The sequence below is a fragment of the Heterocephalus glaber genome, unplaced genomic scaffold (genome assembly GCF_053883595.1).
Source record: "Heterocephalus glaber isolate CG9 unplaced genomic scaffold, H.glaber_assembly_v1.0 deba00000347, whole genome shotgun sequence".
In the NCBI taxonomy this organism is placed as follows: domain Eukaryota; kingdom Metazoa; phylum Chordata; class Mammalia; order Rodentia; family Bathyergidae; genus Heterocephalus; species Heterocephalus glaber.
Window position 1 is genome coordinate 62,307,029 of NW_028258143.1, and position 25,785 is coordinate 62,332,813.

A 25,785-nucleotide genomic window follows, 5' to 3' on the forward strand; every position below is an offset into this window, starting at 1 on the left:
ATATTATTAAGAGTAAATATCTTATTAAACTCAAAGAACTGTGAAATGAATAAACATAATTTCTAAAGAAAGGAAAGGTGTATTTATAACTAATAAAATTAAAAGTTATTGAAGTGGGACAGCTAAATCATATACATCAACAAAATTTATATTGAAAAGATATAAATATTAACTTCAGTTTTCCTAGATTGTCATGAAGAATTGCTGATTATTTGATGACAACACAAAAACATGGGGTATATTTGACATTTTACTTAAATTTATTTAAATAAAGTCTGTCTATACTCTGATCCAATGTATTATTAGGATTCTTTAGAGGTACCGAATCAATAGGGAAATATTCATGTTGAAAGGCTGAAAAAGCTGGAGTCTGAATTGTATCTGTCATTTTCCTGTCCCTGGGATAAAAAACTGTCATCCACAAGTTAAAGGAGAAGAAGTTTATTTTGGCTCACAGTTTCTGTGGATTCAGTCCATGGTTGGCTGGCTCCAGGGTGGAAACAGCATGGTGGAACAGCATGGTGGAAGGAAAGCTGTTCATCACATGGTGGCAGGGAAGCAGAGAACAAGGGGAGGAGCTAGGACAAGAATATACCCTTCCAAGTCATGCCCTCAGTGACCCGCTCCTTCCTACCGGGCCCCACCTCCAAATGTCAAACCTTTGGGGGGACAATTTAGATCTAAAATAAGGGAGGTCCACAGGTTATGGCAGCAGCACCAGGGATGCACTCAAGCTGAATCAAGCTTTCCAGAGCAAGCCAGCTTCTTTCTTCTTCTGCTTCATCCCATCTGGATTCTACGCCTGTTCAACAGTACTGTCCACAGTTAGGGCAAGTTTTTCTCCCTCTGTTTGCTGGCCTGCATGCCAGTCTTCTCTGGAAACACCCCAAAGTGTGCTTTAGCAATCTCTGAGGTGTCTCTTAATCCATTCTAATTGAGAATCAAGATTGACAGCCACAGCGAGCTACAATTTTTGAGACATTCTTCTAAGTTTTTATATCAATTAACTTACTTAATTCTCACAACACAGTGAAGTGGAAATTCTTCTTTTTACTGCTTTATAGAAGATGAAACTCAGGAAAGTACAGTTTACAACTCCAAGTGGACAAATACTTCCTAATAATTATGTGGCTTTGAGTCTGAATCTTTCGTATCTCCTGTAGTCCTCCCACCAAATGCTATAATTTCATCATTTTCATGTATTTTTCTATCCTCTTTTGTTTTTGGATTTCTCCATTTATACCTAAATGACTACACATATCATACTTAATTTAGTGAATCTCAGGCACCAGTCTGAAGTCTTGAGCTGACTTGTAATGAAATGTCAGCATCTATTTTTTTAACCTATTGATTTAGTTCTGGATTTAAACAAAATGCTTCATGCGCAATGGCAATTGTTCATGGGCAGCTGCAGGAATCACTATTTGTGGACCTTTGTTAGCACTTACAGGACCACTTTCTAATCTTCTAAATGGTTTTCTGGCATCTACTCTCATTCCTTCTATTTTGTTCTCTATTATACAGCAGCCAGAACTCCTATTTTAGAATGTAAATTGGAACATGTCTCTTCTTTTCCAAAATCTTTTAAAGCTTGCCACTGTACTTAGGATAAAATCCCAGCTCCTACTTAACTCTTCAAAACCAAAAAATAAGCTCATTCCTGCCTGGTTCTTTGGCTTCCTCTTGTGTGTGCCTGTCTTGTCATCAACGTCGTCTTCCTCCTCCTCCTCCTTCTTCTTTTTCTTCTCTTTCTTCTTTTCTTCTTCTTCCTTATACCTCTTTAGTTCTTTTCATGTTTAACTTCTTCGTTCCTTCACAGACTTCATCTCACCTCTTCAGAGACCCAGTCCTCATGCTCTTGGCCTAAGTACTTCTCTCTGCTCTTCTTTTGCTTTTCTCACCCTAGTTCATGATTCTGAATTTATGGATTTGTTTGCTTCTTAAATATCTTCAAAACTATAAGTTCAGGGAGAGCAGGGACCCTGTACTTTCATTCACCAGAGTATTTCTATCACTTAGCATAGTCCCACATACATAGTGAATTCTCAATAAATATTAAAATATGGAACATGAAAATATATTTTAATATGTCTTAGTGATGTGGTTGAGACATGAATGTACAAAAAATTATGTAGAGTCCATATCTGAGGTAATTTTGAGATAGAGAATGAAAAATCTTAAAAATGATGAAGGCAGGGGTATGTCCTTTAAGAGGCTAAACTTTATTTTTTGCCCAATTATATTTATGTACACATTCTTTTAGATAGGAAGCAAAGTGAAAAGAAAATCATCATAGAAGAAAAATGATTTCTCCTTATACAAAAACCAATAGTGATACTGGAGGGGATAAAAATATATCATCCCCAAATTTGCCACTATGGTATAAAGATTGTTTTGAGCTGAAGCAAATTAAGAAACAGCAATTAAAGAAAGAGCTCTTTGTTTTCCCACTCTGTCTACTTCTCCCTCAGTAGGAAAAGGAAAACAACTGTTATCGCTGGTGACGGAAATTCTACACAAATCTTGCTAAAATAACACCTTCCATTGGTTCTCTCATATTTACCTTCTCGCAGTCTGCTCAACCTAGAAGCCCAAGCCCCTTTTCCTTTGTTACATCACTTCTCTATAAATGTATTGCCCTTTGTTAAAATGGCGTATAACCCCTGGCGTATAACTGCCTCTTCGGGTTCCTATTTATTTTCAATGAAGGGTTATGTGTATGTAAAAATTAAACTATTCATATTAAATAAAAATTGTCTTTTCTTCTGTTAATCTGTCTTTTATCAGCTTAATTTCAGACCCCTGGGAATAGGGAAAATTTTCCTTTTCCTCCTCTACATTTCTAAGTCTTAGATGAGCCTCTTTTTATGAACAGTCAGAGTTGTGGCTCTTGATTACCTGGTAAGTAGATGAGGGGTGGTGAGAGCTCCAACTTTGAGGTTTTTGAGTTGCTGTAAGGAGGTAGGACCTGGTTGGAGGTGGATCACTAGGTGTGATAATTAACTGATCGTGTCATCTTGAGGAAGAAACACCCAACTGTATTGGTTCATCATAGTTCTGGGTGTGGAAGACCCACCCTGGGGAGGACTGTCTCCAGAATGGTATAAAAGGGAAATGAAGAAGGAAGCCTGCTTCTGTTTCTTCAGAGGAGTGCCAGCCTTCACCTTCACCTTGGATGTTACCTTTTGGCTTCCAGTACAGACTCTTCAGCCTGCAGCATAGACCTTCATCCTTTCATCGGAGACCCTTTAACCTCCTAATACAGACTCCCACGGGACACCACAGTGGGCTCCAGGCCTTCGATTGGACCCTTCAGATCTCCAGTGCATAGACAGACTTTTTGTACTTTTCCACACCTAACTTTGTGGGCACCCATTTTAAGCCTCTCTTGTAAATTCTTATATACTTGTATATCTTGCATTAAATCTGTTTCTCTATTAAGCACTGCCTGGTTACATTGGGGCTATGAGCTTTAAGTGTATATATCCACCCCCCCCCCACTCTGCCTCAAGGTATTTCTCTCTGCTTCCTGCTCACCATGACTTGAGAAAGTTTCCTCTGGCAGACCCTTCCATCATGCTCTGTCTGCCTTAGAGCTAGATGACCACAGACTAAAAATGTGAACCAAAATAAATCTCTCTTCCTTTAAGCTGTAGGTGTTGGGTATGTGTTCCATTAACAAAAAAACTTACTAAGACAACAGATATCCATTTCTTCTCATGCCATTCTTGACTTTTCCAGTAAAAGAAGTTTGCTTCACGAAACAGGACAATTGCTTCAGTGATGCTCTAGAAGTACTAATTGTTTTTGGCATCTGCGATTGATGTAGATACAGTGGACCCTAGACTTACAAACTCAGTAAATGTGTGAGGGCTGGCTGTAACTCACATTGGTCAATTGAAGGCTCAGGCTACTCTACACAGCCTTCAAACTCTCTCTCCTGTACAGGTAGATCTCAGTGTCCTTAGAGAGACATTGGCCCAGAATTTCTTAACTCTACACAGGAAAGGATGTCGTAATGTTCCTTCCAGAGCTCTTTAAGGGTTAAATCTGTATCTGAGACCATCTGGAAGCACAAGCAGCCAGCATTTGGGTCATAACTCAAGATTTTGAATGTAAGTTAAAATTAAAATGCTGGTCATAACCCAAGTTGTTCATAACTCAAAGGTCCACTGTACTGTGTAGCTGATAGTGATAAATTACTATTTTTCTGTTCTAAGGAATGAGGCTAAATTATAGCAAAATGATAATATCTTATGTTTTGTAGAGGTCTTCTAGAGGAAATCTACAGTTGACGCTAAAGTTGTTAAACCAGTGCATTTCCTCTCTCAATCCCTATGAAAGATAAGCTAGATAAATAATCTTAAGGGTTAGATTGCATGAACAGTCCAACTTGCTTCAAGTAAGCATTTAAAAAAATTCTTATTACTTATATTTTCTACTTGTTCAAACTTAACTTCTATAATGAGCTTTTAAAGGAATGAGTTTTTGCCATAATAACTCTTTCAAAGAGATAACCATTTTACACAGTGACTTTTAGAAATCTTTTTGTGTAAGAACTTGTTCACCAAAACATATGCTATAAAAATGACTTTTAAACAGTCTGGTTTCTGGCAAAGACACATTTGACAATGTACTTGACATAATTTTTAGTTAGAGATTATTACATAGCTCATATTTGTCTGATTGGGTTATTTCAAAGAATCTGTGTTCAGTTTCAGCAAGTCTTCCTTCTGCTTGATCCAGTCTAGTTTTGAAGCTCTCAATTGCAGTTTTAAATTTTATTCATTTAATGCTCCAATTCCAAAGCTTGTTTGATTCTACTTTTTATGATTTCCACTTCTTTGTTGAATTTCTCCTGAGAACATGAATTGTTTTACATTATCTGAATTCTTTTGTGTCTCACTGAGTTTTCCTGAGATTGTTACTTTGAATTCCTTTCTCAGCATTTCAGAGATTTCTTTTTCTTTAGAGTCTGTTATTAGAGAATGATTGTGTTCCATTAGAGGTGTTATGTTCCCTTGCTTTTTCATATTTCTTGTGTCCCTTTGTTGATATCTGCGCCTCTGGTGGAACAGAAAACTCTTCTAATTTTCCGGTGTAGCTTTGGTAGGGAAAGATGTTTTCCTCTACATGCATCATAGGATGTCAGCGGAGTAGGGTACCTTTGGCTTTCATTCTGGGTAGTCTCAGTAGTGTGGTTTGCATGTGATTTTTTTTTTTCAGGTGTAATCAGTGTCAGTTGTATCTATAAGTGTGTTGGGGGGCAGAATGGAGGCCTGGAGACAGGTGGTACTGTGGTTTTGGTGTGTGTAGGTTGCGACTGCCAGGTGAGCTGGTCCTCAGACCTTGGGGCCATGCACCAAGTGTGACAGAGCTATCGCTGATGGAAATCTGATGCTGCTGGGCTGGAGGCCATGTTTGAATTGCCTGACATATGTGGATAAATCCAAACCATTTTGTTCTGTGTGCATATTCTAAGTGAAAGATGAAGTAGTATCTTCTGTGAGTGTTCAGTCTGTTATGCCTTACAGTCTGTTATGTTTTTCCATACCATTGGCCTTGATTTTGCTGAAAAGGTATTTTTCTGGGGTGTGATTTTAATTGATTGATTGATTGATTAAGACAGGGTCTCACTATGTAGTATAGGCTGACCTTGAGCTCAGTATGTAGCCCAGGCTGGCCTTGAACTCATGGTGATCCTCCTGCCTCTGTCTTCTGAGTGCTGGGATGACAGGCATGTGCCACCATGCCTAGCTGTGATTTTATTTTTAAGTGTAGTCTAAGTGCGAAATAATCATGAGCTCCCAATTTTGAAAGATTAGTGGAGAAAATGTTTCAGAAATACAAGTGGAATAACATTGTATTTTATGTACAAATATTTGTTTACTTTTCATTGCTGTTCATTACTAATATAAATTGATATATTTTTCTGGCTGTGAAAATTGTTTGGGTATCTTGTTTTGAGGTGAAACACATCCTAGTTTTCATATTAAATTTAATTGAAATTCTTTTGTTTTTCATTTAAAAGCTTTTTATTTAACCAGCAGGGTTTTCAGGTACTAATGAAAGTCATTAAGCAAAGACTAAATGCACTTGTTAAACAACATTTTGATTGGGACACATAATGACTTCTAAGCTGTGTGTAGAAATCCTACAGTTTAAGAACGCATCATTGTAAATCAGAAGCCTTGATAGGTTTGCAATGTTTTTTCTTGCCTAACATTTGTCTAGGTTGAGTTCTTTCCCATATTGGTGTAGAAAGTTCTGCTGTTCTTTTCCATCTTTTTTTTTTTTTGGTACTGGGGATTGAACTCAGGTCCTTGTGCTTGTGCAGTAGGAGGTGAAACCACTGAGCTAAATCCCTGGCCCTCTGCTGTCCTTTTCTACCTACCATTTCTCATGGGCTTCAAGTAGACATTAGCTAAGTTTGCTAACTCAACATTGTTTCTTACTTGAATTTACTAACACTTATGAAATAATTTAGATGGCTTAGATTTTTCTATCAATTTCCCCATTTTGAATTATTCACCACAAAGCATTGTTTTCTACTATTGAATGTGTACTTAATCAGAAAGAAGTTTAGCTTTGAAACCATTTTCTGTCTGAACAAATCTTTAATAGGGAACAAAACTCTGGAAAAATATGGTGCCATTTCTCAACTGACTTATTCTTAGCATCTTATTTCTCATGAATAATAGGGAAATTTAGAAGTAAAAAACTATTTACATGAGTATATAACACTATATAAAATTTAAGTATATATATAATTATAACTGTATGCATGTTTATATATTTTTCTTTTGAATATTTTTGAGCCTTATTTTAAATATGTATTAAAAATTCTGTTTGGTGCTTCTGATGTATGCCATTATGCCTCTGTATAGATGGTTTACTGGGCTAAATTTTGAGGGCTAATAGCTTAGATGAGCTTTTATTGTGGGTGAATATAAAATAGGCTTTGGTTTTCCATATGTAGCCCTTTATGCAAAGGAAGAAATTTTTATTAATAAGGATTAGTGAGCATTTTATTGTGTTCATTTATTTGCACCTCTAATGCAGAATTCAAGGAGAGGAAGGGAAAATTAAAATCACACTATTTCATGTAACTACTTATTTCATAGGGAAGGCAGTGAAAGATAATTTTTAGGTCTAAAATGTGAAGCACTATTAACTTCACCAAACTGATTTATATGAATGATTATATCACACCATTGTACATAAAATAGGCCTTTGATAAATATTGGCTTAGTGATTCATACAGATTTCTATGTTACCTACTTTGCTTTTTCACTCTTTTTATTGGCAGATTCATTACTTGCACAATACAGTACTTTGTTAATTTTACCCCCATCACCTCACTTGCTCTGCCCTCCTCCCTGGTTTCACATTTTTTTCAGAGGGTTTCAATGTGTATAATATATTGGGCTCATATTTGCCCCCAATTACCTGCCCCAACATCCCTTCCCCTGTGCTCTTATCCCCTTCCTCTTGCCTAATAGTGTCTCTTCTTCTTTCTTATCATCTTTTTCAGACTCCATGTAATAGGGAAAATGTGATATTTGTCTATCTGAGCCTGGTTCATTTCATTCAACTTGACAGTCTCCAGATCCATCTACTTTCCTGAGAATGAAGGCATTTCATTCTTCCTTATGGCTGAATAATGCTCCACTGTACTCATATTTTCTTATCAATTCATCTGTAGATGCATGTTTAGGCTGATTCCATGTTTTGGCTACTGTGAATTGTACTACAATAAACATGGATGTGCAGATATCCCTATAGTATGCTGAATTTAATTTCTTTGGGTATATACCTAGGAGTTGTATAGCTAGATCAAATGACAGCTGTAGGTTTAGTTTTTTTAAGGAACATCCATACTTATTTCTATAATAGCCATGCTAATTTATATCCCCACTAGCAGTTTAGAATGGTTAATTTTTCCCACCATTTGTTTTTTAAATTCTTGATAATAGACCTTCTGACTGTTATGAGATAAAATCTCAGTGCAATTTTGATTTGAATTTCCCTAATGACTAAAGATGTTGAGCATTTTTTTCATATACTTATTGGTATATATACTTTCAAGAAGTGTCTCTTCCTGTGTTCTTAGAGACCTGTTGAGGAAATCTTTGCCTGTGCCTATGACTTCAGCTGTTTCCTCTATGTTTTCTTTTAGCAGTTTTACAGTTTTGGGTTTTATATCTAGATCTTTGTTCCATTTTGAATTCATTTTTGTTCAGGGTGAGAGATAGAGATCTAGTTTTAATTTTCTACCAGAAGTGGATATCTGGTTTTCCTAGCACCATTTATTAAAGAGGTTGTCTTTTCTCCAACATATATTTTTTGGTCCCTTTGTCTGGTTATCAAATGGAGTTTCTGTGCCCTTTATTCTGCTCCTTTGGTCTGTAGAGTATTTTGAAATTGGTATTGTGATGCCTCCAGCCTTGCTCTTTCTGCTTAGGATTGCTTTGGCTATAGTTTGTTTGCATTTCCCTATGGATTTTAGGACTTTTTTTTTTAGTTCTGTGTGTTGTCTACTTTAATTGATGCTTTATTTACTGAATTGATTTACATTAATAGTATTAAAAGGCTAAGGCACACTAAAACATTAATGAGTTTATGTGAGAATTTAATGATTCACAAATTTAGTAGTGTAGTATACTAGTCTGTAAACCATGTTGTAAATAGATGCACTGTTGTCCAGCTTTAGTTGTTCCATTTAAAGAATACAAGTAGAGTAGATTTAGTATAATTCTTATAAGCCCTGGGATTTGTGGCCTGGTAAATGACAAGATAACCTGTCCTTTAAGCCGTGAAGCCAGACATTGACTTTTCCTCTCCAGCTACGGAAGTCTGAGATGATGTCTTTCAACATGAGGTTGTTTTGTCTACAGTGAAAAGCTATTGTTTAATGTAGCCACCTTCAACAATAATCTTAGCTAGGTGTTTAGGATAATTTATGGCAGCTTCTATGTCAGTACTTGTTGTTGCATCTTGCCTTTTTATTTATTTATTTATATTTATTCTTCTTTTAAACTTCATGCACCAACCCTGTTGGCTTCAAGTTTTTTTTCCTTCAGCTTCCTCAGTCTTCATAGAAATAAAGAGAGAGTCTTGCTTGTAATTAGGCTTTTGCTTGAGGAAATGTGGCTGGTTTGATCTTTTATCTAGACCACTACAACTTTATATTAGCAATAAAGCTGTTTTGTTTTCTTGTCATTCATGTGTTCGCTGGAGTGGCACTTTTAATTTCCTTTAAGAGCTTTCCCTTTGCATTTAGAACTGGGCTAAATAATGCCAGAGGCCTAGTTTTCAGCCTGTCTCAGGTTTTACTGAACCTCAGAAATATGCTACTCTTGTTTCCACTTGAAGACTTAGAAGCCATTGTAGGGTCATTAATTGACCTAACTTCAAAATGGTTGTGTTTATGGAAATAGGGAATCCCAAGGAGGAGAGAGATGGAGGAATGACCTGTAGGAGGAGCAGTCAGGCCAGACACATTTATCAGTTCAGTGTGCTGTCTTCTATGGGCATGATTTGTGATGCCTCAAAATTCTTATCATTGTAACATCAAAGATCACTCATAACAGATCACCATAACAGGTATAATAATAATGAAAAAGTTTGAAATATCACAAATATTACCAAAATGTGACATAGATGCATCAAGTTAGAAAGATTGTGCCAATAGACTTGCTCAGTATGGGGGTGCAAAAAACTTTCAATTTATAAAAATACACTTTCTGTCAAGTACAACAAAGTAAAGGACAATAAAAATATGCATATAGTTATTTTTTCCAGTTAAAGCTGGAGTTCAATGTGGTTAATTAATTTGCTTGGTCATATAGTACATTGTGGAGTCAACATTTGAACACACTTCCTTTTTTTGTAACTTAAAATATTTGATTTCATTGGTTATTGAAAAGGGATGCTTAACTCAGCTTTCAGCAAAGCAGCATGTCATTTCAGTTTCACATAATGAACAGTTCACATTTCAAAGCACCAATCTAAAACTGCAGCCTGGTGCGACCTGCCTGGTTCCAGTTACGCATTTGATCTCCTCCGCACCCATTTCACCTATATGGTCTCATTTAGTCTTCATCATGGCCCTGTAATCTAGGCTTTATCTCCCTTTCAGGCACAGTGAAACAGATGGGAAGAGATAAGATTGCTTGCCCCCTGGAAGGAAGCTCCCTGCCTCCATCCCAGGCTCCTAGGGCAGAGAAGGTGAGCCAGTCCCAGCACCCAGAAGGAAGCTCCCTGCCTCCATCCCAGGCTCCTAGGGTAGAGAAGCTCAGCCAGTCCCAGAACCTGGAAGGAAGCTCCCCTGCTGCCAGCCCAAGCTCCTAGGGCAGAGAAGGTGAGCCACGTGGGTGCCAGAAGCAACTCCCCCCCCCCCCGTGGCAATGAGAAGACACATAAACAAGCCTCAAAAACACACTTCCGGATCACCTACAGCAACCCCAAAGGGAAACGAGATGGAACAATCTGATACTCAACCACCTGGCCTCTCTGAACTGGCAACAAAAGAGGATCTGGGAAAAATGAAATCAGAAATAATTATTCAGATAACAGCAAAGATTTTGCTCATGGTGGAAGACATGATTAATAAATCTAGAGAGGACACAGATTAAAAAAATAGAGGATCTGAGGAACATGGTGGAATCCCAACATAGGAAACAAATGGAATCCATAAAACAGATACAAACAGATTTCCAAGACAGTAAAAACTCCATCAAAAGTCTGCGCAGCAGAATGAACCAATGTGAGGATAGAATTTCACATATAGAAGATAAGATTGCAATTAGTGAGGAGGAAAAGAAAAATTGCTTTAAAATTGTAAGGGAACATGAGAAATCAATCCACCAGCTGCTAGACGATGCAAAGAAGAATAACATAAGACTGACTGGAGTCAATGAAGAAAGAGGAGAAGTGCAGATGACATAAAAAAACTGTTCACAGAAGTGATGGCAGAAAACTTCCCAAGGAGGGGAAAAGAACTTGATATACAGATAAGTGAGGCATATAGGACTCCAACTAGCCTTAATCAAAAAAAATCTACACATAGGCACATAATAGTTAGGATTCCAGAAATCCAACAGAAGAACAAAATTCTACAAGCAGTGAGAGAAAAGAAACAAATCACATACAAAGGAAAGCTCATCAGAATCACAGCAGACTTCTCAGTGCAAACCCTCAAGGCAAGAAGAGCTTGGAGTGATGTATTTCAAGCTCTAAAGGAAAACAGCCTCCAACCAAGACTGATGTACCCTGCAAAACTATCTTTCAAAATGGATGGAGAAATAAAATACTTTCATGATAAAGAGCACCTCAGGAACTTCATGAATACCAAACCGGCACTTAAAAAATTTTTAGACAATACCCTAGGAAAAGACAATGAGGATCACAACCCCAAGAAACCCAGCAGAATGAATCCATTGGGCATGACAAATTAAACGCAAAGGGGGAGAATCCAACAAAAAGAAAAAGTCATGACAAGCCTTTTAAAACTTTGAACTTCATCTCCCTAATGAGTGTATAATTCAATCTTGTTATTGTACTGATTAGTATTTTTCTGATTCTAGAGTTGCACACCTTTCCTTGTGCTATACTGGCTATTTATCATCTTCTCATGTCTACATTTTAATTGGGTTGTCTATTAATGAGCTCTAAGAATTCTTTATATATTCTGGTCACAGGTAATATGCATTGTAAATATGGTCTGCTTAAGGACTACTTTTCATTTTAATGATGTCATTTAAAGTTCTAAATTTTGATGGAATCTCATTTATCAATTGTTTTCTTTTATACATCATGTCTTTTGTGTACTAGGTAGTTCTTGCCTACCCTGAATTCATAAATATTTTCCCTTATAATTTCTTCTTAAAGTTTTATACTTTTAGGCTTTCTTCTTTAGGTTCATAGATCCCTTCAAGTTAGGCTGAGGTTAATTTTTTGTATACAGATACCAGGTGTTCTAGTGCCATTTGCTGAAAACACTATCTCTGCCTCGGCTCCTGAATTGAGTTTATATTCTATAAAATGCTAATGTTAAATAATCTTTCAAAACTCAGTGGACCATATATGTGTGGTTCTATTTCTAGATTCTCTGTTTTATTCAAATGATCTATATGTCTTTCCTTACACCAACACTGTCTTGATTACTGTAGCTTTAGAAGAAGTCTTAAAATTAGGTACTAAACATCTTCCAACACTGTTTTTGTTTTTGTTTTTAACTTTTCTAGGTCCTTTGTACTCCTACATAACTTTTAAATTTCAATATCCAATTCTTCATTTATAGCAAGTATACACAGACCTGAATTTTTATATATACCTTGTGTTTTCTAATCCTGCTAAATGCAAATACAAGTTCTAGAGGCTCCTAGAGATTTCTTAGTATTTTCTCTGTAGATGATCGTTTCATCTACATATAAAGATTTTGCTTCTACGTTGCCAATCCTATCCTACTTGTGTCATTTTATTGCCAGACTATTTTGGTGGGGACTAGGTCTCAAAGTTTAATGGACAGATAAAGAGTAAGCATATCTGCCCTTGTTCCCCACCTTAAGGAGAAAGGATTGTATCTTCTGCATTCGTATGAGGCGTTCTCGCTGGAAATATGGAGTACATGTCTTTGATCTGTTGAGAAGGTTCTGTTCTACTTCTAGTCTCCTGATAGCTTTTACCATGAACAGCTGTAGAATTTAGTCCAATACTTTTTCTCCAACTAGTGACAGGATCATATGGCTTTTGCCTTTCCTCTGTTAAAATGATGACTTTTGGGAGTGGATCTTCCAATGCTGAACCAACACTGCCATCCCTATAACAAAACCACTTTCTGCATCCTGCCAGATCTTACTTCTTATAGTTTGTTTGGTTAAACAAATTTCTATCTATGTTCATACTTTTCTCTTCTATTATCTTTATCCAGTTTTAGGATTAGCACAATGTTGAGTTCCTAAAATAAGGGGAGAAGTGTTCCTTCTTTTTTCTGCTTTAAATGTTTGATATAATTTATCAGTTAAAATGTTTATGAGCCTGCTGTTGTCATATAGGTAGGTTTTCAAGCTAGGAATATACTTTCTTTAAAAGGTGCTATTCAAATTTTATATTTCCTCCAGAGTTAGTTTCATTAATTTATCTTCCAGGGTACTTCTTAGAAGTTGTCAAATTTATTTCAAAACAGATTTTTGCAATATGCTTTCTATATCCTTTTAAATTCTGTAAAATCTGTGGTAATGTCTCCTAGATCTTAATATTGTAATTTAAAAAATGTAGAACTGATATTGTGTAACAGGAAGAAAAGGTTTAAAGAGCAGGGGAATTGGGAGAGGTAAGGGAAGGGAAAAAAGGGAAAGGAAAAAATATGAGAAGAGGAAAAAAATGGAAATAAAGTATTTGCAAATAGGTAAGGGTGGAGGGGGTGAAGAGAGGGCAAGGGAAGGGGAAAAAAAAAAAAGAACCAAGAGACTCATGTAATGGTACAAGATCCCAATGATGAATGTCACTGTATTTTATACCTAAAATGTACCAATTAAGTTAATGAGGGAAAAAAAATTGCTTGCCCAAGGTAGTGTACAGACATAAGGGACTGATTTTTTTGCCCTTGCCTCCAAAGGTTTCTTTCACTATATCATGGTGAAGACACTTGGGAGGAGACATTAGGCTTTGAAAAGAGTTAGATCCTAAGAAATCCAAATACTGAAAGAAGTTCTGGACCACATAGTAGAGCCAATCTTGTTTACCTGTTGAAGAATAATAGAAATTACCATTTACTAAGCTTTTTACTTTACTAAATATTTGCTGTCATTCTCTTTCATTTAGTCTTTACAACAAATTGATGAGTTTTCCCATTTAAAGTAATTTAATCACGTGGAGATTAATTTGCCCAAGTTCACACAACGGATGAAGCTACGTCTTTCTTCCTTGTTTATTGATATGTTTGCAGTGTGTAATGTTTATACTCATTTTAGGGAAGTGGTACATATGTATTTCATATCTGGATCATTTTTGATCCCCTTTCTCCTTTGCCCATCCTCCCACTTTCTCCCATCCCTTTCTCCATCTCCAAAAAGTTATTCTCCCTGTTTTCTACCATCTCTTCTGTATTTTGGTTTAAAATTTATTTATATTTTGAATTTCTCATAGAAGAAAAACCATGTGATATTTAACATTTTGTGCCTTGATTTATTTCACTTAAGTTTCATCCATTTTCCTGGAAATGACATAAAAATTCATTCTTCTATATGGTTTAATAAAATTCTATTGTGTATATATACCACATTTTCTGTGTCCATTTGTCTATTCGTAGACATCTAGGCTGTTTCCAGAGCTTAGCTGCTTGAATTGCACTGCTATGAACATAGTTATGCATGTATCACTGTGGTATTATGACTTTAACTTTTTTTGGAATATATCCTGAAGAGATATAGCTGGGTCAAATGAAATTTCTGTTTTTATTTTTTATGTTTTGTGGAAACTCCGTACGACTTCAACAGTGATTGTACTAGTTTATATTCCCACCAACAACATAGAAGGGTTCCTTTTCACCACATCCTTGGCAACATTTTTTTTTTTTTTTTTGCCTTCTTGAAGATAGCCATTCTGACTGGAGTAAGAGGGAACCTCAGAGTTGTTTTTTTAAATTTTTTTGTTTTTTATTTTTTTTCAGAGTTGTTTTGTTCTGCATTTTCCTAATAGCTAAAGATGCTAAACATTTTTTTCATGTACTTATTGGCCATTTTTACTTCTTTCAAAGAACCAACTTTCTGGCTCATTGACCCACTTTTTTTTTAGTCTCAATTTCTTTCTTTTTTTTTTGGTACTGGGGATCGAACTCGGGACCTTGTGCTTGCAAGGCAGGCACTGGAACCACTGAGCTAAATCCCCGGCCCCTAAAATGTTATATTTTGAAGAAAGTTTTTTGTGTTGCTGACGGTGTATATTCTGCTGTTAGATAAAACACTATATATATATCAGTTAAATCTATTTGTCTCATGTTGTGCTTCAACACTGATATTTCTTTGTTGATTGTTGTTTGGTTGATCTGTCTACTTTTGAGAGTTGGTTATTAAAGTCCCCTCTCTGATTGTACTGTCTTTTTGTTTCATGAAATTGCATGTACTGACATTTGGTGCATATATATTTTAAATTGTTATCTCTGTTATGTATTGTTCCCATTATCAATATGTAGTAACTTTCTTTGTCTCTTCTGATCAGTTTGAAATCAACTTTGTGAGAAATGAGAATAGCTACTCCTTCTTGCTTTTGGGATTTGGCTGTATGGAGTGTCATTTTCCATCCTTTCACTTTCCTTCTGTGTGTTTCTTTATGGATAAAGTGTGTCTCTCATAGACAACATATTATTGGGCTTTATTTTTTAATCCAATATGCTAGTCTGTGAATTTGGATTGGAGAGTTAATACCATTTACATTGATAGTTATTATTGAAAGATATTTACTAATTCTTGTCATTGTATTATTTTTCCAATGCTGATTCCTTTTTATTTGGCTTTTATTTACTCTACCAGTGAGATTTATTGTTTCCTTTGGATGTTGTTCTAATTGTCTCTGTTTAGGGTTCTCTTGTGTATTTTCTGCAATGCTTAATTTATGAATTTCTGTAGATTTTATTTGTCACAGAATGTATTTATTTCTCCATCTAGTTTGAAGGATAATTATTTTCTTTTAGGGGTTGAAAAACTTTACTGGAAGCTCTCCTCGCCTTTAAAGTTTGTGTTGAAAAATCTGTTATTGTGATGGATTTACATTTACAAGTTTCTTGATGTTTTTGTCTAACAGCTTTCATTATTCTCTCTTTGTTCTGAATTTCTGGGATTTTGACTATGATGTGTCATAGAGAGATTCTTTTCTGGTTATGTCTATCTATGATTCTGAATAACTCATTTACTTGGGTATCCAACTAATTGCCTAGGTTTGGAAATTTTCTGCAATAACCTATGTGAATAAATTTTTCATACCATTAGGTTATAACTCCAACCCTTCTTCAATTCCAGTTATCCTTAGTTTTATTTTTTAGAGCCATCTAGGAGTTCTTGTATCATCTTTTTAATGTCTTCTGAATATCACCAAGTAAATTTTCTACTACATCAACCTTGTTCTCAAGTTCTGATATTCTGTTTTCTGACTGACTATGCTTACTGCCAAAAATTTCAGTTGAGTTTTTCATTGCCAGTATTTCTGTTTGATTTCTTTTCATATCATCTAATTCTTTAATAAAATAGTCTTTCAGAGGGCAGAGCAGTAAACAGCACTGAGTCAGCCTCTCCAAGATTTGGAATCTAGACACTGGAATATAACAACTTGGGAAAGAAAATGAGGGAGGTGGATCTCTGGGACTCAGGAAGGATCTAAAGGGAGAAATGGAGCCCATAGGGAAAGTGAAGAGACAGACCTCAATGCAGAAAAAAGGAGGTGGCAAACTGCACTTTCTCCCTGACTCCTGGCTCATAACATGAGAGAGGAGAAGGGTCAAATTTATAGAAACCTGATAGGGACAGATGACTCTGCAGGCTTCCACAGAGAAACACACCAGTGAAACAGTAGTGGATGCTGGTAACTACAACAGCTGATGAGGGACTCTAGTTCAGGTGTCCCCTAGAGAGAGAGCTTAGCCAGACACCATTTTAGGAAGGGGCCAACTGAACCCAGGACTTGGAGCAGCTGTGGGTTGGCTTCCTCTCTGGGCTCCAAGCATCTGGATGAGTTACAATCACGGGAGATTTCCAGGATCAGGGAGCCAAGGCCAGGTTGGCAAGAGATACTGAGTGTTGTAGGCTGAACAACTCAAGCCCCAACCCCACTAGAGGGCAGGATGTGCCTGAACTTCTGTGGAGTTGAAAGCACCAGAATTGGCATCCTACCCTATTCCTACTGCAGGATTGCTGAGATTATCCAATACCCTGCCCTGATTTAATCTTACTGCAGGCTTTCTGGGATCACCCAGGATGGATCTGAGCTCTGTCTGCCTCCTTTGTCTACTAGAGACAGCAGAGAGACACTCTAATTTGGATACTACCATGAATCTATAGACCCTAGAAGATAACCACAGGCCTGAAATCACAGAGAAATAATTTTTTTTTCTTTTTTCTTGATTGTTTGTTTTTGTTTTTTCATGAATGTGAATATTGTTTTTCATTTTTTGTTTCCTTTAGCTCTTGTTTCTGTTTTTTCCTTCTTTCTTTCCCGTCTACCTTCTTTACCAGTTTCCCAAAGCTTGAGTAATCTTTTATCCTTCAGCCTTGCTTCTCATTTCTTTTTCTTCTTTATTTCTCTAATTTTTCCTCTTATCCCTTTAAAATTTTCTTCCCTGAGGGTATAATTGCTCTATTGATGGAATATTTACTGTATATAATTTTCTGGCTTGTTTGAAATTTTGTTATATAACTGTGAATCTTGTACCTATGTATTAAGGTGGCAAATTAACAGTTACAAGAGTTTGTCACTTTTCTAACTATGCTTGATACTATTGTTATCACTGATTACACTACTTTAGCCAAGGTTACATAGTTGTTGTGATCAGTTGTTCTTCCTTAAATGCCAGTACTGAGTTTTTCTGGGTGTCATAAACAATACCATAGTCCAGTACCAAAGAACTCCGTGCTATGCAAAATAGGCAGCAACTTATCATCCCTAATACATTGGAGAGGCAGGATCTTAAGACAGACTCAAAAGCTAAAAGCCAGCTACATCTAGAAGACATCTCTGCAAAGTAGTCATTTCCTAAGGAGATTTTGATATTAGTAACAAAGCTATCTACCATAAGCAATTTACAAGCATCAACACTGAAAATAAATTAAAAGAAATAGAAAATAAGAGGAGAGAAGCAAGATGCAACCCCAGACCTCCAGCTCACACAAGGCAAATCCAGAGGGCACTGAGGTGGAAGAAATCAAAAGCCATCTAGATGAACTTTCTGAAATGGAAATGGAAGTAACAAAGCAGGTGAATGAAGCTCTAGAAAAAAACCAGAAATAATTTCACAGATATGTAAAGAGATGATGACCATGATGAAGGAGATGGTTAGTGAATCTAGAGTAGATACAGATAAAAAAAATAGAGGAGCTTAGGAAAGTGATGAAAACCATAAATGCGCAATATAGGAAAGCAACTGGATTCTATGAAACAGTTTCAGATATCCAGGAGACTAAAAATTCAATAGAAAGTATACACAGCAGAATGAACCAATGTGAAAATAGAATATCAGATCTAGAAGACAGATTTATAGTTAGTGATCATCAAATGAAAGACTTCTTAAAAATAGCAAGGGACCACACACAAAAAAATCAGTCCATCAGCTGCTAGCTGATGCAATGAAGAATAACACAAGATTGCTTGGAATCAATGAAAAACCAGAAGATAGCACAAAGGATATTTAAAAACCTGTTCATAGAAGTAATGGAAGAAAACTTCCTAAGCATGGAAAAATAATTTGATATACAGATAAGTGAGGCATACAGAACTCCAATTAGCGATGATCAGATAAAAGCTACATCAAAGTATAACATAGTCAAGATTCCAGAAATTCAACACAAGAACACAATATTAAAATCTGTTAGAGCAAAAGAAACAAATCACCTATAAAGGCAAGCCTGGCATAATCCTAGCAGACTTCTTAGCCCAAACTTTTAAGTCAAGGAGAGCTTGGAGTGAAGTATTTCAAGCCCTAAAAGAAAACAACTTCCAAACTAGGTTGATGTATCCTAAAAAAATTATCTTTCAAAATTGATAGAGAAATAAGATGCTTCCATGATAATGAACACCTGAAAAAAAATTTGTGACTACTAAACCAGCACTCCAAAAATTTTTGAAGGATATTCTAGAAAAGTACAATGAAGACAGTTCCATGAATCAATAGAAAGAAACCATCAGGGAAGGGAAGCAATTAAAGAGGGGAAAAAAGGGAATCAATTACAGGAAAATAATATGACAAGGATAAGTCAATACATATCAGTCATAACCATTAATGTCAATGGTCTCAATTCATCAATTAAAAGAAACAGATTGGCAGAATGGATGAAGAAACAAGATCCAACAATATGCTGCATAGAAGAAGAAACATATTTAACTCAAAAGGAAAACCATAGACTAGAAGTCGAAGGGTGGAAAAACAATATTCCCTGTGACAAGAACACAAAAAAAGCAGGGGTAGCTATTCTATTTGCAGAAAAAGTGGATTTCAAGCCAAGACTGATCAGAAGAGACAAAGAAGGTCACTACATACTTGTTAAGGGAACAATCCAAGAAGAAGAGATAACAATCATAAATATATATGAAATAAATACCTGTGGACCTAACTATATAAAACAAACATTAATGGAAAATCAAATAAGCACTAATAGAATTGTAATGGGGGACCTCAATATCCCACTGTCACAAATAGATCAACTAGACAAAAATCAACCAAGAAATATCAGAGGTGAACCAAACTTTTCAACAAATGGACTTAGTAGATATCTACAGTGTTCCACCCCATAACAACAGAATACACTTTCTTCTAAGCTTTACATGAGACTTTCTCCAAGATAGACCACATACTAGTGCATAGAAAATGCTTAAATAAATACAAAGAAATTGAAATTATCCTATGCATATTATCAGATCATAGTGAAATGAAATTGGAAATTAATGGCAAAAAAACTGAACAAGAACTGCGTAAACACATGGAAATTAAATAACATCCTCCTGAATAACCAGTGGATCACAGATGAAATTAAAGAAGAAATTAGACAGTTTCTACAATTAAATGATAATGCTACTACAACATACCAGAATTTACGGGACACAGTATTATGACAGAAATTTATAGAGGTAAATTCTCACATCAGAGAAACAGAGTGAGCTCAAATAAATAACCTAAAGTTCTAGAAAAAGCTTCCAGAAAAAGGAGAGCAAGTTAAACCCAAAACATGTATGAGGAAGGAAATTATAAAGATCAGAGAAGAAATTAATGCAATCAAGACTAAGAAAACAATACAAAGAATCAATGAGTTGAAGAGCTGGTTCTTTGAAAAACTGAATCAAATAGACAAACCCTTAGCCAACCTTTTCAAAAAAAAAAAAAAGACTCAAATCTGTGCAATTAGGAATGTAAAAAGTGAAATCACAACAGATCCTGTAGAAATTCAGATTATCAATAACCACTTCAAAAACCTGTACTCTAATAAGGTGGAAAATGCAGAAGAAATGGACAGATTCTTTGATACATATGAATTACCAAAAGCAAATCAAGAAGATAAAAAATTCTGTTACTCAGTATCGGTCAATGAAATTGAAGAAGTAATTTTAAAAGATTCATTAAGTTTATTGGTACATTTTAGATATACAATATGATGACATTCATCATTGGGAATTTGCATCTTTACATAATAGATCTTGGTTCTTATTTTTTCCCCATTCCCCTGTCTTCCCTTCAACCCTTCCACCCCTTCCTATTTATAAAGACTTTCTTTCCATTTTTTCCTTTTCTCATATTTTTTCCTTTCCCTTGAAGAAGTAATTTTAAAACTACCAACAATTAAAAGCCCGGGTCCTGATGGGTTCACTGCTGAATGCTACAAGAAATTTAGAGAAGATCCAACTCTTTATTGTTTCCCCATTCCCTGTGCACCCTTCACCCTTTCCACCCTTCCCTATCTACATAAGACTTTGTTTCCATTTTTTCCTTTTCTCATAATTTTTCCTTTCCCTTCTTTTCTTTCCCCTTCCCCTCCCACTTCCCCTACCTCTTTGGACCTTTTCTTCCTATTTCAAAGTATCAATTATCCATTTTAATCATTTTAATCCTTATTTACACTTTCAGTTTCTCACACTAGAGAAACTATTTGGTATTTACAAATGTGTGTCCTATTCATTTCACTTAAGAGTATGGCCTCAATATGCATCCATTTAGCTATAAATGTTTCTAGTTTCTCATTCTTTACGGCTGAGTAGTACTCCATTTTATAAAAAAACCCACATCTTCTTTATCCAGTTTCCAGTTGATGGGCACTTGGGCTGTTTCCAAGCTTTAGCTATTACAAACTGTACTGCTATAAACATGGGTGCACATATATTGCTGTGGCATGATTTTAAAAATTCTTTTGGGAAAATACCCAGCAGGGGAATAGCTAGGTCGAATGGAACCTCTAGTCCTAGTTCTTTGAGGTATCTCCATACTGATTTCCACAGTGGTTGCACCAGTCTGCACTCCCACCAACAATGGAGAAGGGTTCCTTTCTCCCCACACCCCCACCAGCATTTGTTATTGGTTGATTTCATGATAGCAGCATTCTTTCTGGGGTGAGGTGGAATCTCAGTGTTGTTTTCATCTGCATCTCTCAAATGACCAGTGATGTTGAACATTTTTTCATATGTTTATTTGCTGCTTTTACTTCTTTGTCTGAGAAATGTCTATTCATTTCAGATGCCCATTTTTGAATTGGGTCTTTGAATTTGGGGGGTCTGATTTTTTTCAGTTCTTTATATATTCTAGATAGTAGACCTTTGTCTGAGGTACAGCTGCTAAAAATCTTTTCCCACATTGTATGTTGTCCCTTAGCTCTGTTGGTGGTTTCTCTTGCAGTGCAGAAGCTTTTTAATAAGATGAGATCCCAGTTGTTAATTCTTTGTGCTAGTTCCCGTGCTAGTGAGGTTTTGTTCATAAAGTCTTTTCCTATGCCAATGTGTTCAAGAGTTCTACCTAACTTATCTTCCAGTAAGTTTAGTGTTTCTGTTTTAATATTTACATCTTTAATCCACTTCGATCTTAGTTTAGTTCAGCCACCTTATCTTTGAGAACAGGGGCAAATACCTTCACTGGAAGAAAGATACCCTCCTTAATAAATGGTGCTGGGAAAACGAGCTTTCCACATCCTGAAGCTTAAACCTAGACCCATATCTCTCACTGTGCACTGAACTAAAATTGAAATAGATCAAAGATCAAAATATTAAAACAGAAACACTTAATATGTTGTAAGATAAAATGGGTAATACTCTTGAAGAGATAGGTGTAGGCAAAGACTTTATGAACAAAACCCCGATCACACAAGAAATATTAAAAAGAATCAATACTGGGATTGCAACATATTAAAAAGCTTTTGGACAGCAAAAGAAACCACCAACAGAGTGAAGAGACAACTAACAGAATGGAAAATTTTTTTTACCAGCTATTCCTCTGACAAAGGACTAATATCTAGAATATATAAAGAACTCAAAAATATGATAACCCCTCAGATTTAAAGACCCAATAAACATGGGCATCTGTAATGAACAGACACTTGTCAGATGAAGAAGTAGAAACAGCAAATAAATATATGAAAAAATGTTCAACATCACTGGTCATTTGAGAAATGCAAATTAAAATAACACCGAGATTTCATCTCACTCTAGAAAGTGTGGCTATTGTCAAGAAATCATCAATAACAAATGCTGGCAAAGTTGTGGTGAAAAAGGAACCGTTCTCCACTGTTGGTTGGAGTGTACATTGGTGCAACTAGTATGGAAATCAGTATAGCGGTTTCTCAAAAAACTGAAACTAGAGGTTCCATTTGACCCAGTCATTTTCCTTCTTGGTATCTTTCCTGTAAGATTTAAAAGCATATTATCACAGCAATATGTGCACACCCATGTTTATAGTAGCACAATTTGTAATAGCCAAATCTTGGAAACAGCACAATTGTCATACTGTCAATGGACAAATGAATAAAGAATATGTGGTTCTTATATACAGTGGAGTACCACTCTGCCATAAAGAAAGATGAACATGAGACATTTTTAGGTAAATGGATGCATCTTGAGGCCATACTTTTAAGTGAAAGAAATTGGACTCACATGTTTAAATATTGCATTCTTTCTCTTGTATGAGAAACTGAAAGTATAAAAAAGAACCAAAATTGATGATATATATTGAGAGGTAGGAAGAAAATGTTCAAATGGGAAGAGGCACAAGGGAGGGGGAGAGGGAGAAAGGAAGGAAGGGGAAAGGAAAAAAAAACAGGATAGGAGGGAAAAAATGGAAACAAAGATTTTGTAAATAAGAAGTGGAAAAAGGGTTGAAGGGAAGGGAGGGAATGGGGAGAAAAAAATAGAATCAAGGTATATTATGTATAGGTAAAAATTTCCTATGATGAATGTGATCATTATGTATATCAAAAGTGTATCAATAAAATTAATTAAAAATGGTCTTTCATATTCTGTAGTCTTCCTTTATTCATTCAGCTGCTTATTTGTTTCATCTTTAAACCAGTGAATCATCTTAATGAATGCATTATTCACCTGTTTATCTTCTTTATATTGGTAGTTGCTTTACTCACCTGCTTGTCTCTTCTTTAATCTCTTTAATCATTTTCACTGTTTGTTTTTTGAGTTCTTTTTCTGGAAATTCATCCACTTTAGTGTCAGTGAGATCCATTTTGGGGGAGTTATGAATTTTTGTAAGCATCTTGTTTTCTCATGATTATTGTGTTTTTGTTTTGAAGGTGTAGATCTGATGGGATAGAAATTTCTGTCACTATAGCAGAGATGTCCTTAATAAGAGGATTTCTTTTTATAATATTTCCTTGGCTTTGGGAATAATTCAGTATGAGGCAACCTTCTGAACCTATTCACAACTACTCAACTTATTCACAGGACTAGGCTCTCTTTCTAGTACCGCACACAGAATGTATCAGCAATGCCAAATATTGCTTCTTTTAAACAGCAATGAAATAGAAAGAACTCATTCCCTGGCTTCTGGGGTGTCCAGCATCCTCTCTAGGTATCTCTCAGTACCTGATGGTTGACAAGATAACAGGTTTGAAGGGTCAACTGGGTATAAACTAGTGCACCTTGACCCTCCTCCCTGTGACGTCTTATCCTCCAGGAAGTGAGTATAGGTTTATTCTCATGGAGATTGCAAATTTCATAGATGGATCCAATTTCTTTGCTCTTTGAATCACATAGAGGACTCTAGAATGATAGCATTTTCTGCCTCCAAGATTTCCAGCATTCTCCCTGTGGACTCCTATCGCTGAAGGTCACAGGGAACAGAGGCTGCATTCCAGAGCTAAGCTTTAAATCAAATGCAATGTGACTAAGGCTTTGAAGACAACCACAAAATATATTATGTCTTTAGCCTCTTGTATCCATCCTCTAAGGGTCTGCTCAGATATTCTTTCTTTGCCAAGGTATATCCTAATGATACAAACTGAACATTGCCCCTTTTAATGGTAAATGCCAAGCTTTTATTTTTTTAAGGAATCTCTTTTTAAAAATAGTTATTTGCACATTTGGTCTTGCTTCCATAGTAGACTCTATGCATCCCAAGAACTTGTTAGGAATCTAAGTGTTCATATACTCCTACCCCAGCTTGATGAGACTCCCAACTTCCTGTGTGCAATTTTGGAATTCAAAGGAGTTCATTAATGGAGACATAGGATACTCTTTGAGCAAGTGAGGATTTTAACAGGCTGTGATTGGACTGAAGAAGTATAAAAAGACTTGACAGGATCTGAAGGATTTAGGAGCTTAGTATTTTGAAATACTATTACATTTGCTCTGACATTCTTGTTAATTGAAAAATCTGAAGTAATGATAAGGAAACTAAGCTTTCTGAACTCTTTTGGATTCAGACACTGTCAATGAGGGCACCTTTTCTAAAAGCCAACTGGGAAGGTGAAAATGAGATGGATGGCTAAAAAAGGGACAATCTAAAAGTACTCCTAGTTCCACTTTGAGAACTACATGTAGTATTTAGTGGCTTACCATTGCCCATAGGATTGTAAACAAAGTCATTATTAAGACACAATCCTGTGTATTATGTAACTCCATCATATTTCTTCACCACTTTCTCTTCTTACAACCCTCTGTGTACTCATTTACCATAAAGATTTTCACATTCTGTACCATCTGTCTGAATGTGGTATACTTTCTTATGAACAAATAACTTACATTTCAATCAGTTATAAGTATTTACTGGATGTCTTCTTTATACAGTGCAATGAAAGAGATATGGAGCATAACAACATTGTCCTTGACTCAAGTTCATTAAAATATAATTGTGGAAAAAATCACAAGCATCTTAAAGACTAATTAAAGAGACAATATTAATCAGGAAAATAATAGGGTTTCACAAGATACTTTGTAATTAGAGATCAAATGGATAGTACCCTTAAGCATATAATTTAATTTGATATTCTCAAATTTCTTGAATTCTCTCATTAACCAAAAGGCCTATATATTCTGTGCCACAGTAATGCACCCTTGGAGAGAATACAATTGCTGACTGGCTCTTGTTTCTCTTTTGCAGGTAGGAAGGTTGAGGGAAATGCAAGTGAACTATGTATGTGTATGGTCTCTGAGCCCCCAGTTTTCTCCTGACATAATTTTCTCAGACAGGGTTCTCAAAGTTGACACTAACAAGACAGGAGAATTCTGAAATCATACTCACTATCCTAAAAATTCTGAGATAGTTAGGATTATCCTCTTTAATATGTAAAATGGAATGTGTGCTTATGTATCAGTTGGCATAAATCAAGTTGAGACTTAATTTTAGATTAGATAACTAGAATGATGTAGCATCTGGCTAGCTATTTTTACATTCTACTAATTACTCACCAGAATGCAATTCACATTTTATGAGATTTGTTTTTAATTGTAGTTATTATATTATGGTACATTTTTATACTATGTCTTTCTGATAAGAAAGTACCATACTATACATAGTCATTTACACTTTGTCATTTTTCACTTAGTGTACCTTGGAGACCCACCCATATTGGCAAGTGTACACTCTTCCTTTCATTT